Source organism: Schistocerca nitens, chromosome 5 (genome assembly GCF_023898315.1).
Source record: "Schistocerca nitens isolate TAMUIC-IGC-003100 chromosome 5, iqSchNite1.1, whole genome shotgun sequence".
NCBI lineage: Eukaryota > Metazoa > Arthropoda > Insecta > Orthoptera > Acrididae > Schistocerca > Schistocerca nitens.
In genome coordinates this window covers 214,258,958-214,276,468 of record NC_064618.1, presented here as the reverse complement: position 1 = coordinate 214,276,468, position 17,511 = coordinate 214,258,958, and positions in this window count along the sequence as shown.

Sequence of the window (17,511 nt, the reverse complement as noted above, 5' to 3'; positions counted from 1 at the left end):
AGTCTGTCTTTCTAGAGGAACTTCAATTTCAACCTCGGAACTGTAAAAATGCGCTGTTCCTAACGCGTGCAACATGCCGAGAAAATTTCTGCTTTCTTTTTTTTTACGATGCGTATCACTCCAAGTATGAGTTTTCAACTGTGAAATACACGCTCGTCACATTATTCTGGCCACCGCCTATGTTCGACGTCAATGTGTAATAACCACTCTCGGACGGCAAGCTGCAGTACTACGAGGTTGAGTCAAATGAAAACCTTAAAATTGTAATAACAAATAGAAATCTCGCGCCGTCATCCTGTAAGATGGTAAGCGTGCTACAAACAGCGTGCAGAATGGCCTGTAGGTGGCAGCATAGTGCAGTTGCACACATACCGTCGCAGTATCAGTATAAAGATGGTTGCCCCACTTGCGACTTGCACCAGGGGAGAACAGCGTTCTGTTATTCGGTTTTTGCGTAGTGAAGGTGTGAAACCTATTGAAATTCATCGGCGAATGAAGTTTCAGTACGGTGAAGCATGTTTGTCACAGCAGCAAGTCTACGAATGGAGTAAGAACTTCACAAATGATGTGACTTCAGTGGAAGATTCTCGTCGTCCAGGTCAGGCACAACGAGTTGTGGATCCACAGGACATTGCAGCTGAAGCCGTAGTGAAGGAAAACCGCCGAGTGACACTGAATGACATTGCAGCATGTTGACTGATTAGTCATGGGTCAGCACACCATATTGTGAACGATGTGCACAAGTTTCACGAAGTGTCTGCAACATGGGTGCCACAGCAGCTGACTCCTGTTGATGCGTGTGAAGAACTTCTTGGGCGCTTTGAACGGTAAGGTGATGGCTTCCTTGCAGGAATCGTTACTGGAGACGAAACCTGGTTTCACTTCCATCAACCGGAAACGAAGAGAGCGAGCAAGGAATGGCGCCATTCCTCATCACCAAAACCAAAGAAATTTCGAACAGAACCATCAGCAGGGAAAGTTATGCTGACTATCTTTTGGGACGAACATGGCGTCATTTTGGAGCATTACATTCCTAGAGGGACCACTGTCACCAGTGAATCATACACAGATTTCCTAAAAAATCAACTGCGGCTTGCAATCAAACCAAAGCGACGCGGATTGCTGTCAGCAGGTGTCCTTTTGCTACATGACAATGCAAGGCCCCACACTGCCCGTACAACAGTTGCAACAATCACAGACCTGCATTTTGAGTGTCTTCCTCATCCACCATACTCACCAGACCTTTCCCCAAGTGATTTCCATATATTTGGAGCGGTTGCGCGGACTACAAAAAGAATTTTTTTCTGAAGGAATTTATGCACTTTGTAAGCGCTGGAGGACTTGCATCGAGCGTGGGGGAGATTATGGTGAAAAGATATACAGCTTTGTACCACTTCTGCGCAACAAATAATATTTTAAAAAATATTTAAGGTTTTCATTTGACTCACCCTCGTAGTGCGCCGCCTCACTGGCATAATTCAGTACGCGACTGGTTAAACGACGTTGTATCCGACCGGTGGATTGGGCGCAAGGGGCCGGTTGACAGCATATTATGCATGACCTCCACGTTCACACACGATCTGACGCGATCATGTGTATGCGCCTCCGATACCAGCTGAAGTATCAGACTTTAGAAACAGTATTATTGCAACAGTTACTCCTGACACACTGATCAAGGTTTTGTAACAACTCGCCTATCGACTGTGTGTGATTGGTGTCCAAAATGTTCAAATGTGTGTGAATTCCTAAGGGACCAAACCGCTTAGGTCATCAGTCCCTAAACTTACACACAACTTTAACTTATGCTAAGAACAAAACACACACGCGTATGCCCGAGGGAGGACTCTAACCTCGGGCGGGAGGTGATCGGTGTTCACATTGAATAACTTTAAGAAAACCTGTTTGTGTTTCTTTTTCATTTGGTGTATTATTTTAATGGTACGGTGAATGTAATATGTGCTAAAAAGCCTTAAAACCCGTATATTCATTTTGAAACACCCTGTATACTGGATATGGCAAAAATGGTGCTATACAAAACCGGCGCTGTGCCAACTGAGAAGCACCACGGGCCATAGGTGATAGGGTTGAACGACGGCTGCGGAGACGTGTGCGGAGGGTAGACTTGCAACTGTTGAGCAACTGGCCGCCCAGGAAAACCAAGAGGCTACCACCAATGTCTCGTCAACGAGCGTTCAGCAAACGGTGCTGAGTGCTGTTCTTTGGCGACGTAGGCTGTAACTTGCACGCCAGTTCAACTAGCAGCGACAGATGGTCTTTTCAGATGAATCACGTCTAATTCTCCATCGCACGGATGGCAAATATCCTGCAACAATCGTCGGAGGGGTCTAGACCGGAGGAGGCAGCGTTATGGCGAGGGAAATGTTTTCGTGGCATTCCCTGCGTGATATCATTCCGGAAGGCACAATGGACCAGCACATGTATGCGTCTATCCTTGGGGACTAAGTCTACTTCTACATGCAGTTTGTATTTCACTTCAGCACGATGGCATCTACCAGCACGACAGTGCAGCGTGTCACACAGCTCGCACTGTACGTGCATGGTTCAAAGAGCGCAAGAATGAGTATACTGTACTCCCTAGGCCACTAAACTCCCCTGATTTAAATCCTATCAGGACTCTGTGGGACTGCCTCCATCGGGCTGTGGGCGTCATGGATCGTCGACCGACAATTCCAGCGCAGCTGGCCACGCACTGCAGTCTGCACCTTTCAGAGCCTCACTGGGTCACTTCCTCCACATGTCGCAGCGGTCTGCGCTGTAGAAGGTGATTACTCAGGCCTCTGACAGGTAGTCACATTAATGTAACTGGAAAGTGTAATAGAAGTTACGTGCACGCCTCACAATCTCTCTATGTAAAATTATTTGCAATCCCGAATTTTCCTTTGCCTTTCCTTTCAGGGTATTATGAAAAAACTAAGAACTACAATATACTGCGAAATATTTCGGTTTATTTGAAGTTTATGTAACGTGAAAATTGAAACGAAACGGAAAAAGTTCTCACTGGGAGTCTACCCTACGAATCTCTTATTAGCGTTCTGCACTCTTTCCCCCTGCGTCAAACACTGCCTGGTAAGTACATTAATATTTATGGCTGATCCTTCGCCCCACCCGTGCCAAATATGGCATTTTCTCAGACGCTTGGCCGTCTGGAGCTCCCGTCGCTTTTATTACTGGCCAAGCCCGGCGTGTAGCACAAATTTGAATGCAATCGCTTATGACCAGTAGGTGCGGCTCCCTTTTAACATTCCGTCTGCTAACACTTTTTTCCCAGTTTCCAAACTCCCAAAACGCGATCCTGCGAATGTTGCTGGACTACAAAAAAAACCAGTGTGGAGTAATATGACATATAATGAAACAACCACAGACTGCGTGTAGTTTATAAAATCACATGCTGTGTAGCGGAGCGTTCGCTCCTATGAAGTGAAGGAGTTATCTGTCGAGCTCGGAAGGTACGAGTAATGTACTGCCAGATCGGTTCAAATGGCTCTGAGCACTATGGGACTCAACTGCTGAGGTCATTAGTCCCCTAGAACGTAGAACTAGTTAAACCTAACTAACCTAAGGACATCACAAACATCCATGCCCGAGGCAGGATTCGAACCTGCGACCGTAGCGGTCTTGCGGTTCCAGACTGCAGCGCCTTTAACCGCACGGCCACTTCGGCCGGCTGCCAGATCGGTGATCTGGAGTTGACAGTCAGGGCATGTGCACAGTTTACCCAGCAAGAGCATTGTCCGCGGAAGTCAATATTCATTTTGTGAATGAATAAATGGTTCAGGTAGGCCGTATTATTTTTTTTTATTATCTATGCTATTGGCCAGTTTTGACGTCTGGTCAAATGGCTCTGAGCACTATGGAACTTAATTGAGGTCATCAGTCCCCTAGAACTTAGAACTACTTAAACCTAACTAACTTAAGGAGATCACACACATATCCATGCCCGAGGCAGGATTCGAACCTGCGACCGTAACGGTCGCGCCGTCCCAGACTGAAGCGCCTAGAACCGCTCGGCCACTGTGTCCGGCCCTCTGGTCATTTTCAAGCACGTATCTTAAGTGTCCAGCTACTTTTTACATTATAATACATCGCTGGTACATGTCGACAGGATGCACAGAAGTAAGATGTATTCCAGTCGATATGTACCAGTTATATATTGTCAAGTAAAAAGCTGGAAGCTTGAAGCTTGAAAATTACCGAAGGTCGAAATTGTTCAATCGCACAGATAATAAAAAAGCAATATAGCCTACCTGGACCACGTTTTCATACACAAAACACGTTGAGGTTGTGGACCCAACTACAAAAATAAAAAAAAAATTGAATATTCATTGTTAGAGTCCTAGTCGGACACTAACTTATAATCTCACAGCAAGTTTCCTGGCAGAATGCAAATTAGCGGGGATTGAAAGGTTCGTGACCTCAACCGCGCGCTTCAATTTTGTTGGTGTTAGACTGCTAGCGAGCTCGAGTGGTCCTGTCACAAATACACCTGTGACTGTCGTCAGCTCCCAGTCTGTTGGCGCTTTCGCTGCGCAATGCATTGTGCCCGCTCATTCCCAATGGGGCACTTTTCCGGTCGCGGAAATATTGCTCATTTCAAGAAAAAGACTTTTCAAGTCATTTCTGAGACAGAAAGATAGAGAGAGAGAGAGAGAGAGAGAGAGAGAGAGAGAGAGAGAGAGAGAGAGAAGGGGGGGGGGCGAGAATATTTAGGGCAATTTTCTATCACTGCCGAGAACGGGACGCTGTGGCGGCTGCCTGCCAACAGTACTTGTAGCCACCTAGTCGTAACTTTGGAGCTTAAACGTCACATACTAACTAAATTAAGTGACACTGGTGTAGTTAACTATAAAGTTTTGCGTGGACTGTAGCGAAGATCGTGGAAGAAATTCTGACAGCTGCACGCGTGCAAGCACACGCACAAGCTGTGAATCATACGCTAATGTTCCAATTTCTTAAGAAAAGTATCATTTACAATCCAATAGCTTGCGGTTCCTGGAGGATACAAAAAGTTCTTAAAGCCACAAGGAACTGGCTCTACCATGCTCCTACCTTCGTTAGTGATCAGAGGTACAGATTACTGGCGGAGCAACTACATAACGTGCTTGATCGAAAAATGTTTGTCTGTTCTGCATACGTATGATCGCCATTTAAGTATCCTTATACTGTTACTCAATTCGCGTGATACTAGCAGCTTGCCGATGACATGGTAATTCTGACAGACAGCAAAGGACCTGGAAGAGCAGTTCAACAGAATGGACAGTGCTTGAAAGGAGGATATAAGATGAACAACAAATGCAAAATCAGGATAATGGAATGTAGTCAAAATCAGGTGCTGCTGAGGGTTAGATTAGGAAATGAGTCACAGTAGTAGATGAGTTTTGCTATTTGGGGAGCAAAATAGCTGATGATGGTCGAAGTAGAGAGGACATAAAATGTAGATTGGCTATGGCAAGGAAAGTGCTTCTGATGAAGAGAAATTTGTTAACATCGAGTATACATGTAAGGGTCAGGAAGTCTTTCCTGAAAGTATTTGTATGGAATGTAGCCATGTATGGAAGTGAAACATGGACGCTGAACAGTTTAGACAAAAAGAGGATAGAAGCTTTCGAAATGTGATGCTACAGAAGAATGCTGAAGATTAGATGGATAGATCACGTAACTAATGAGGAGGTACGGAACAGAATTGGGTAGACAAGAAATTTATGGCATAACTTGACTAGGAGGCGGGATCGGTTGGTAAGACAGGTTCTTAGGCATAAAGCGATCATCAATTTAGTATTGGACGGAAGCGTAGAGGATAAAAACTGTAGAGAGAGACCAAGACATGAATATACCAAGCAGATTCACAAGGATGTAGATTTCAGTAGTTACTTGGAGGCGAAGAGGCTTGCATGGGATAGAGTAGCATGGAGAGCTGCATCAAACCAGTCTCTGGTTCAAATGGTTCAAATGGCTCTGAGCACTATGGGACTTAACTTCTGAGGTCATCAGTCCCCTAGAACTTAGAACTACTTAAACCTAACTAACCTAAAGACATCACATACATCCATGCCCGAAGCAGGATTCGAACCTGCGACCAGTCTCTGGACCGAAGACAACAATGATAACAACAAAAACAACAACAACAACAACCCGCTGACTAACCACATTCTTATGTTAAGTAAGAGCTGCAAACCTCAGTCTCCCAGCACTCGCTGCTATTGGCAAAGCTGCGGCGCGTACACACCTACCTTGGTGGGACAGCGGGCGGCGTTGTGGAAGCTTGCCTCCAGCTATCCTCGCCCCATCCAGAGAACCGCCACCGCCGCTCCTGTTGACACAACAAACGTAGTTCCAATCTGAGAGCGAAAGTACACTCAAGAAATGCGAGCAGCTGATTCTTCCGCACTGTCTAGCACTCACTCATACTTTGGGTAAATAACACTAAATACGCATAAATCTTAATCTACGTAAATATCTAAACCCGTCAGAAAGGATTTCTGCGTGGCACATATGATTAAATGCAGTATGGCATTTGTATATGGCTAGAGAGATGGCATTGATAAACACCACGTTCACACAGGTACAAAAAATTTACAGTTTTTAGAAACAGGCCTTACAAATCGTCTGTACAAAGTCCCTCTGAAGCCAAACGCAGTTGCCTCAGCCTTCGGAGAAGACAAATTACTCGGCATCAGCTGCGTCACGAGACTACCAGCTTCCAAAGTGAAAATCGCTAGCAGAAGTCGCTGCAGTGAGGTTCGAGACGGAAGCAGCCTGCACAGTTGCTGATCACAGAACATGCTTCAGCGAACTCTCCGCTTTTAGTCGCGAAAGAATCAAGAAGACTCAAAAGACTGGGCATAAAATGAGATTTTGTTTGAATACCCATATTTAATTTTCAAGAGCTATTTCTGACTATGACTTGAAACACTATGGCTCGAAGAGCCGTATTCTACGCAGCACGAACTCGCAATTTCGATTATGGTTCCGTATCAGCTGTAGAGTATTTCAGAGCAAATAAAAATTTGTGCCGAACCGGGACACGACCCCAGATTTCCCGCTTGGCGCATCATCGAACTCGTCGCTTTTAGTCGCTCGCGACAAGCGGCAAATATTCAACAGCTGATGCGGAACCATAATCGCTAACTGCGAGTTCATTCTCAGGCGTTTATTTGTTTACTCTTCTATCGAAGTAGTTGGTTAGCTTCTCTCTCTCTCTCTCTCTCTCTCTCTCTCTCTCTCTCTCTCTCTCTCTCTCGCCTGGTTACATATGTGGGGCCAAGTTTCCCCTACTCTAAATAAAGGGGGTGTGGGGTTGTTAAGCGAACGATCCTCACAGGTAGTGTCAGGAACAGTTCCCAGCTACTACAGCATTACCTTTTCTCCGCCGCGATATTTGAGTGCTACTTTGACATTTGGCGCCCTTTAGAATTACGAGGCGTGTTTTTTAAGTAAGCACCGTTTTGAAATTTAAAAAAAAAGTGCTAAGATATCTCAATAATTTTATTTTTAAATGAAAGCCTGTACCTTAATCTACTTTTCTACATAATTTCCGTCAATACTGAGGCACTTTTGTCAACGTTGTACCAGTTTTTGAATACCCTCCTCATAGAAGTCTGCCGCCTGACTTGTTAACCACTGCATCACCACTGTTTTGACTTCGTCATCGTCTTGAAGACGCTGGCCGCCCAGGTGTTTCTTCAAGTGCAGGAACAGATGGTAGTGACTGGGCGCAAGATCGGGGCTGTACGGAGGATGATCTAGAGTTTTCCATCGAAAAGATGTGATGAGATCTTTGGTCTGATTCGCCACATGCGGACGGGCATTGTCTTGTAGTACAACCGTTGCTGAACTTCCATGGACTGTTGTTTTGATTCTGGTGTGACGTAGGCCACCCATGTTTCATCGCCCGTGACAATTTGGCTTAAGAAATCATCACCGTCGTTGTGGTACCGCTCAAGGAAAGTCAATGCATTGTCTAAACGTTTGATTTTGTGCACTTCCGTCAACATTTTCGGTACCCAACGTGCGCACAATTATCGGTTATTCATTTTGCCAGGTCACAATGCCATACAAAACACTACGAGAAACATTAGGAAATTCATCCTGCAAGGAGGAAATCGTAAAGCGTATGTTTTCTCTCATCTTACTGTCTACTTCCTGCACAAAACTTTCATTAACGACCGAAGGACGCCCACTCCGTTGTTCATCATGCACATTTGGGAGGCCATCTTTAAGTAATCTCACCCACATTCTTACCATTCCATCACTCATAATGTTTTCTCCGTAAACTGCGCAGATCTCACGATGAATATCGATCGCTTTTAGGCTTTTAGCACTAAGAAATCTTATAACAGACCGTACTTCACAGTCGGCGGGACTCACGATTATCGGAGGCATCTTAAGCACTCAGTACATAACGTAAACAAGGAAGAATCAGATTGTAATGGCGTCAGTGCGTAGATTGAGGTACAAGCTTTCATGTAAAAATAAAATTGAGATATCTTAGCACGTCTTTTTTAATTTCAAAACGGTACTTACTTAAAAAAACAGGCCTCGTAGTAAGACGGAGAATGGCAAAAGTGTTAGAGCGAGAAGACAGTAGTTAACGATTATGAAGTAAGTCAGTGATAAACATGAAAACTTTTTTCCCTATTAAGTCAGATCGATTCAACGGATTGCTCTAATCAAAAGGGTCTGAATATACGACCAGCTGCTTACTTGGCTGAATCTTCATAATCAGTTATCGACGTCGCAGTTTCAATTTTTGATCGATGATATACGTGATCTAGTGGTGGCATTTCTGTGCCACTACTCGCACATGTTTCGCTAACTATGTTTTATGTCGTTCTGAATTCACTGCCGATACTTGGCCGCCTAGGCAAGCAGTATTTTCCTCGTCCACAAGCGCATCTAACTTCGGGACAAAGAGGTCGCTGAGAGCAGGAGCTAACAAACACGCCTGTTGTTGGCCTCGTAAAATGTGATGCCGACACGAGACACTGTTGCAGACGTTGTGACGCAAGAAGACTATTTTCGTGACGAGGCTCACAGCCGCTTTCCTGCTGCAAAGCACGCCTTTTGCGACTGACTTGACTCTTACTGCACCTTTTAAATTCGACAGTAAAATTAATTTACAGCTGTTCAAATCTTAACGAATTATGTCCTGCACGTACTGACAGATGTAAACAATGGGGGTAATTCTTACTGCATCAAGGGTAAGTTGTGAACTATAACAACAGACACCGTCTTGATCACAACTTTTTATTTGCCGACAACCGGTTTCAGTCTGCGTTGCAAATCATCATAAATAAAAGTTGTGTTCCACAAGGCGTTTGTTTGTTTGTTTGTTATAGCAAAATAAAATATGATTACGGTTTCTAAAATATGGTGTCAGTTATTTATTATAACGGAGTCTGCAAGAACAAGTCTGCACGGTTGTTTAACGATTTGCTGCACGTATGTGCTTAGGCTTCCTCTACCGAAATCATTTCCATTAAATTGTTCTGCGTTGCCGACCGCTTCATCTTGTAGAACGAAATAACGTTCCAGCCTCTGCTACATTTAGTCTGCAAAACATTTACAATCGCTCGTTCAAAGAAACGAATGGAAAATTAACTTGTACAGGTCACACCAATATTCAAGAAAAGTAGTAGGAGTAATCCACTCAATTATAGACCCATACCATTAACATCGATATGCAGCAGGGTTTTGGCACATACATTGTGTTCGAACATTATGAATTGCCTCGGAAAAATATTCTATTGACAAACAGTCAACATGTATTGAGAAAACATAGTTCTTGTGAAACACAACTAGCTCTTCACTCCCATGAAGTGTTGAATGCTACTGACAAGGGATTTCAAACTGATTCCGTATTTCTGGATTTCCGGAAGACTTTTGACACTGTACCATACAATCCGCTTGTAGTGAAACAGCGTGTTTATGGAACATCGGCTCTATTATGTGAGTAGATTCATGGTTTCCTGTTAGAGAGGCCACAGTTAGTAGTACACGACAGAAAATCATGGAGTAAAACTGGAGTGATTTCTGGCGTTCCCTAGGTAGTGTTACAGGCCCTATGCTGTTCCATATCTATATAACCCAATTAGGAGACACTGAGCGGTCGTCATAGGTTGTTTGCAGATGACGCTGTCAGTTATCGTCTAGTAAGGTCACCAGAAGATCGAAACAAATTGCAAACCGATTGAGAAAAGATATGTCAATGGTGCGTAAACTGGAAATTGACCCTAAATAATGGAAAGTGTGAGGTCATCCGCATGAGAGCTGCAAGGGATCCGTTAAAATTCAGTTACACGATAAATCAGTAAAATCTGAAGGCCGTAAATTCAGCTAAATACCTATAAATTACAATCACGAAGTATTTCAGTTGGAAAGAACACACAGAAAATGTTGTTGGGAAGGCAAACCAAAGTCTGCGTTTTATTAGTAGAACATAGGACATAGAACATAGAAGTAACGGATCTACTTGAGACTGCCTACGCTACGCTTGCCCGTTCTCTTCTGGAGTACTACTGCACGGTCTGGGATCCTTATCAGGTAGGTTAACGAAGTACTTCGAGAAAGCTCAATGAAGGGCAGCACGTTCTGTATTATCGCGAGATAGGGGAGAGAGTGTCATTGACATTAATAGGATTTGGGATGGACATCACTAAAACAAAGGCGTTTTTCTCACTAAGTTTCAAACACTACTTCCTCCTCTGAATGTCAAAACATTTTGTTGACAACGACCTACACAAAGAGAAACTATCATCATAATAAAACAAGGGAAATCAGAGCTCGCACGGAAAGACGAAAGCGTTGGTTTTTTCCACGCTGTTAGAGAATGGAATAACAGAGAATTATTGCGAAGGTGTTTCGATGAACCTTCTGCCAGGCACTTACGTCTGATTTGCAGAGTATCCATGTAAATGTAGATGTGGTTAAACGCTGACACACACACACACACACACACACACACACACACACACACACACACACACACAGAGAGAGAGAGAGAGAGAGAGAGAGAGAGAGAGAGAGAGAGAGAGACCAAGCCTCGTATAAGTCTTGTAAAAATTTATTTTTCGGTCTATAGACACGAAACAGGCATTCATTTAAAGTATATGTATATCCTTAATAGGTCTACATCGCAACAAGTCTCCTGGAGCCTATTTCATTCTTTCAGAATGATTGTACTTCGGAGAGTCAATCATGACATTACTATTCCACCTTGTATGCAAGATATATCAAATAGGTGAAATACCCTCATACTTCAAGAAGAATGTAATAATTCCAATTTCGAAGGAGACTGATGTTGACAGGTGTGGAACCTGAACCAACAGTTTAGTCAAGGTTGCAGAATAATGACACGAATTGTTTACAGAAGAATTGAAAAACCTCGGGGAATATAATTTTGGGTTCCAGAAACACGTAATACAATACTGATATTACGATTTATCATAAAATATAGATAGAATAAAGGCAAACTTATGTTCACTGCATTTGTTAATTTTGAGAACACTTGAAAGCATCTTTGAAATTCTGAAGATAACAGGGGTAAAATACAGGGAGCGAAATGTTTTCTGTCGGAAACCAGACTGCAGTTACAAGAGTCCAAGGGCATGAAAGGAAAGAGGTAGGGGACAAGGGAATGAGACAGTATTACATCCTAACCCAGCTATTACTGAAACAGTTCATTGAGTGAGCAGCGAAGGAAACCAAGCAGAAATTTGGGAAGGCAGTTAAAGTTCAGAGAGAAGAAATAACCACTTTGTGACCAGTGATGGCATTTTAATTTGGTCATGAACGGCTAGGGACTTAGAAGAGCAGTAGATTTCCAAAAGGCTTTTGTTACCGTTTCTCACACGCGACTATTAATCAAATTACGTGCATATGGTGTATCGTCTCGGTTGTATGACTGGATTCGTAATTTCCTCTCAGAGAGGTCACAGTTCGTCGTGATAGACGGTAAATCATCGAGTAGAACAGAAGTGATTTCTGGCGTTCCGCAACGTAGTGTCATAGGCCCTCTGCTGTTCCTGATTTATATAAATGATCGAAGTGATCGTCTGAGCAGCCCCCTTAGATTATTTTCAGATGGCGCTGTAATTTACCTTCTAGTAAAATCATCAGCCGATTATTCCAATTACAAAATGATCTAGAGAGAATTTCTGTATGGTGCGAAAAGTGGCAATTGGCACTAAACAAAGGAAAGTGTGAGGTCATCCACATGGGTACTAAAAGAAATCCGATAAATTTTGGGTATACGATAAATCGCACAAATCTAAGGGCTGTCAATTCGACGATATACCTAGGTATTACAATTACGAGCAACTTAAATTGGAAGGACCACAGAGATAATATTGTGGGAAATGCGAAACAAAGATTGCGCTTTGTTGGCGGAACAGTTTGAAGATGCGACAAACCCACTAAAGAAACAGCCTACACTACACTTGTCCGTCCTCTGCTGGAATATTGCTGAGCGGTGTGGGATCCTTACCAGGTAGGATTAACGGAGGACATGGAAAAAGTGCAAAGAAGGGCAGCTCATTTCGTGATAGCGCGCAATAGGGATGAGAGTGTCACTGATATGATATTCGAGTTGGGGTGGCAGTCACTGAAACAAAGGTGATGGTCTTTGCGGCGAGATCTATTTACTACATTTGAATCACCAACTTCCTCTTCTGAATGCGAAAATATTTTGTTGACACCCACATACACCCACCTACGTAGGGAGAAATGTCCATCATAATAAAATAAATGAAATAAGAGCTCGGTCGGAAAAATTTGGGTTTTCTTTTTTCCCATGCGCCATTCGAGAGTGGAATGGTAGAGAAGTAGTATGAAAATGGTTATGTAACCATGTAGATGTAGAACAGAATGGATGATATCCCGGAAAGAGGTTATAGGATCAATATCAATAAAATTAAAAAAAGGCTATTGGAATATTGTCGAATTGAATAAGGTGATGCTGGCAGAATCAGAGTAGGAGATAAGACACTACACGCAGTCGATGAGTTTTCATACTTGGACAGCAAAATAACTGACGAAGGGAGAAATAGGGAGAATATATAAAACGCAGACTGGCTATAGCAAGAAAGTTTTTCTGGAAAAGAGAAATATCTCAACATTAGATATGAGTTTCACTGTTAGAACATCTTTTCTGATGCTATCTGGTGCGCAAAACGTAAGGACGACACTCTCAAATAACATAGGTCTATGAAACATGGGCCTCATATAGACATAACTGCCACAGTATAATGCAGAAGGCAACTGAAAGAAATATGCAATGAGGCGAACAGAATGACCATTTTATTCAGAGATAATAATTACACTTAAGTCGCCGTGGTTCACGATGATTTCCTAGACATTGCAAAAGGCAGGAAATGTCTGCAAAGTGCTCTCATGATGGCCACCAGCTTCGTAATGAGTTCTAGTGCTAGGGCGTTCCATTCCTCCACCAGCGGGGTTGACAATTGCAGTATGGTTGTTCGTGTATATGGACGTGCTGCAATATAGTTCCCTAACGCGTCCCACACCTGCTCAATGATGGGATTTAAGTCTGTGGACGAAGGGGGTGGGGGGTGGGATACGGGCGGACAGTCCATTCGTCGAACATCCTCTCGTTGGAAGAGCTGCCCCACCTGAGCAGTTCGATGCGGTTGTGCATTTTCATCCATAAAAATGAAGTCAGAGCCAAGCGCACCACTGAAAACGCACCATCGCAAACGGTCCCGCCCATTTATAGGCGCTACAGAAAAAGAGACCGGCCTATCATCCCAACGTAGCTACCTATATCTACGTTTATACTCCGCAAGTCACCCAACGGTGTGTGGCGGAGGGCACTTTACGTGTCACTGTCATTACCTCCTTTTCCTGTTCCAGTCGCGAATGGTTCGCGGGCAGAACGACTGCCGGAAAGCCCCCATGCACGCTCGAATCTCTGTAATTTTACATTCGTGATCTCCTCGGGAGGTATAAGTAGGAGGAAGCAATATATTCGATACCTCATCCAGAAACGCACACTCTCGAAACCTGGACAGCAAGCTACAGCGCGATGCAGAGCGCCTCTCTTGCAGAGTCTGCCAATTGAGTTTGCTATACATCTCCGTAACGCTATCACGCTTACCAAATAGCCCTGAGACGAAACGCGCCGCTCTTCTTTGGATCTTCTCTATCTCCTCCGTCAACCCGACCTGGTACGCATCCCACACTGATGAGCAATACTCAAATATAGGTCGAACGAGTGTTTTGTAAGCCACCTCCTTTGTTGATGGACTACATTTTCTAAGGACTCTCCCAATGAATCTCAAACTGGCACCCGCCTTACCAACAATTAATTTTATATGATCATTCCACTTCAAATCGTTCCGCACGCATACTCCCAGATATTTTACAGAAGTAACTGCTACCGGTGTTTGTTCCGTTATTATATAATCATATAATAAAGGATCCTTCTTTCTGTGTATTCGCAATACATTACATTTGTCTATGTTAAGGGTCAGTTGCCACTCCCTGCACCAAGTGCCTATCCGCTGCAGATCTTCCTGCATTTCGCTGCAATTTTCTAATGTTGCAACTTCTCTGTATACTACAGCATCATCCGCGAAAAGCCGCATGGAACTTCCGACACTATCTACTAGGTCACTTATATATATTGTGAAAAGCAATGGTCCCATAACACTCCCCTGTGGCACGCCAGAGGTTACTTTAACGTCTGTAGACGTCTCTCCATTCAGAACAACATGCTGTGTTCTGTTTGCTATAAACTCTTCAACCCAGCCACACAGCTGGTCTGATATTCCGTAGGCTCTTACTTTGTTTATCAGGTGACAGTGCGGAACTGTATCGAACGCCTTCCGGAAGTCAAGGAAAATTGCATCTACCTGGGAGCCTTTAACTAATATTTTCTGGGTCTCATGAATAAATAAAGCGGGTTGGGTCTCTCACGATCGCTGTTTCCGGAATCCATGTTGATTCCTACAGAGTAGATTCTGGGTTTCCAGAAACGACATGATACGCGAGCAAAAAACATGTTCTAAAATTCTACAACAGATAGGTGTCAGAGATGTGTGTCTATAGTTTTGCTCATCTGCTCGACGACCCTTCTTGAAGACTGGGACTACCTGTGCTCTTTTCCAATCATTTGGAACCTTCCGTTCATCTAGAGACTTGCGGTACACGGCTGTTAGAAGGGGGGCAAGTTCTTTCGCGTACTCTGTGTAGAATCGAATTGGTATCCCGTCAGGTCCAGTGGACTTTCCTCTGTTGAGTGATTCCAGGTGCTTTTCTATTCCTTGGACACTTGGAGGTACCATGCCACTGTTGAGTTTGCGCAGCTTGCAGTGTTGTTTAAAGCGATTGCGACTGCACCCACCGGTCGACGTGGTTCCCCTCTTGCCTGCTGAAAGATGTAGCGATCATCTGTGGCTGTAATTGATCGTGATCCATCACCACCTCTCCTTCGGGCAGCGCTGTCTGTGGTTCGAAACGCTCACCACGCATATGAAATAATGCTGTGAGCAATACTAAAACCCCGGGGCGACACTCATCACAATGATGATTCTTCCCCGTGTGAAACCATCCAAATGTTGTGTACGATTCGTATTTTAATGAACACCAGCATAGTGCATAGTAAATGCTCGTTGACTGACACACACTTTTTCCCGTTCCCTCAACTGCCTCGCGTTGCGTGGCCAGCCCCATTTCGCGCTATAGTCAGGATGACCTCACGCCATGCGACGGCCAACTTCCTGTGCACGACTGAGAGCCCTTTGGCAACATGCTCACGCACTTTCATTCATTTCCACCGAGTAGTTAATATCTTATGTTACTTTATCTACAGTATGTCGTCCTTATATTTTGCCAAACAGTGTGTTTGCACGAGTGCAGCCTTGTACCAAAGCTCAACGTGGAAGATAAGCAGACAAGAAGTAAAAAGAAGGTTCTGAAATATAGTGCTATACAATAATGCTGAAAATTCGAATAACTAATGAGATACTGAATTCAATTGGAGGAAAAAGAAATTTGTGACATCTTGACTGAAAGCAGGCATCGGCTGGTACAACTTATACTGAGGCATCAAGAAATCGTGGAATGTGGAGGGTAAATCTTGTACAGAGCGACTAAGGTTTGAATGCAATACGCTGTTTAACCCTTTCGGCTGTTTATTAACGTTTGGTATACACTTTCTAAAAGCTTTGTACGGGCTGGGCATGGCGTACTTTGTATGTGGTTGACATTCTATTCTATAAGTGTGCATGCCAGTGCCATCTACTGGTCGATGTTTGAATTTCCAAGGTATGCACGAAGTGTCTGCCGTGCAACGGTAGTGGCTCAGTGTGAATACTTAGCCTTTAGAATTAAATACATTTCTTTCCAATTGTAAACGAAATTCTGATATTTTTTCCTCTTGAAAGACACTTCCATAAATTCAAAACTAGTTACAATCTTAAGTTAGAGGAATTACAGTTGCCACGACGAAGTTTGACAAAAACATTACGACAACACACGTTTTGCTTGTCTGCTGGTAGTAAGTGTTTGTTCTCATTGTTATGACAGTTTGTTATTACTTGAAATTATTTCAATAATGACCAGGAATTATACAGAAAAACTCCATGTGGAAGATATTTCAGAAATTCTGGGAAAAGATTATATCTAATATTGAACAACTTGAAAAATGGCTGGCAGCAATGACGTACGCTCCCAGACAATGGATTCTCTCAAGGAAAAATATGTAGATAATCATGTCTGTGGGCCTGATTTTGATGCAGTTTCTAACCATCACATTTCGGAAGAACATATTTCTGACTCAAGTCTTGGAGGCAATACCTCTGTTGCGCAAGTGTATTAGAGAATCGTGGATTATGGCACGAGAAAGGGCTGTAAAGAAGAGAGGGAGAGACCTTCAAATGAAGCTACCTCATTGTATGTGCCTGCGACGTATAGAAACGAACTGAAACCGATAGAGGATATCAGATATGAATTTGTGGATCATTTACCAAGCTCTGATCAATAGAAATCGGCTACTAGTCGCGCAAACCCTTGGTGCTAAGCTAAAACGTACATGCGGTGTACCAAACGCGAACTCCATCTTTGTAATGCAAGAGGGCACTACTGTTCCCTGCAATTCCATACAAAACAAACTTTGATACGATGCTGGTGACACTGGATTTTCATACACTTTTGTAAACCTTTTACTAATAAACTTTTCTATTTTACAAGTATATTATTTAAATGTTCCGTTCCTTTAAGAACAGGCGACAATCTTTGAGATTAAAAGTACACAATAAAAATTCTGAAAACTATGAAAAAATTGTACCTGTAAGTCAGAGCGTCCTCTGTAGTGGACGATACGTAACTGGATGTGAAAAGTTCACATTAGGTTTCTGATATATGGAGAAGTTTCTAAAAGTAAGTACTGTGTCAATGTAATATTAAGACATTTTCAGCCGGGAAACGAAAAAGAATAACTTAAAGTGTTAAACAAATGTAGACTGCAGTAGTTAT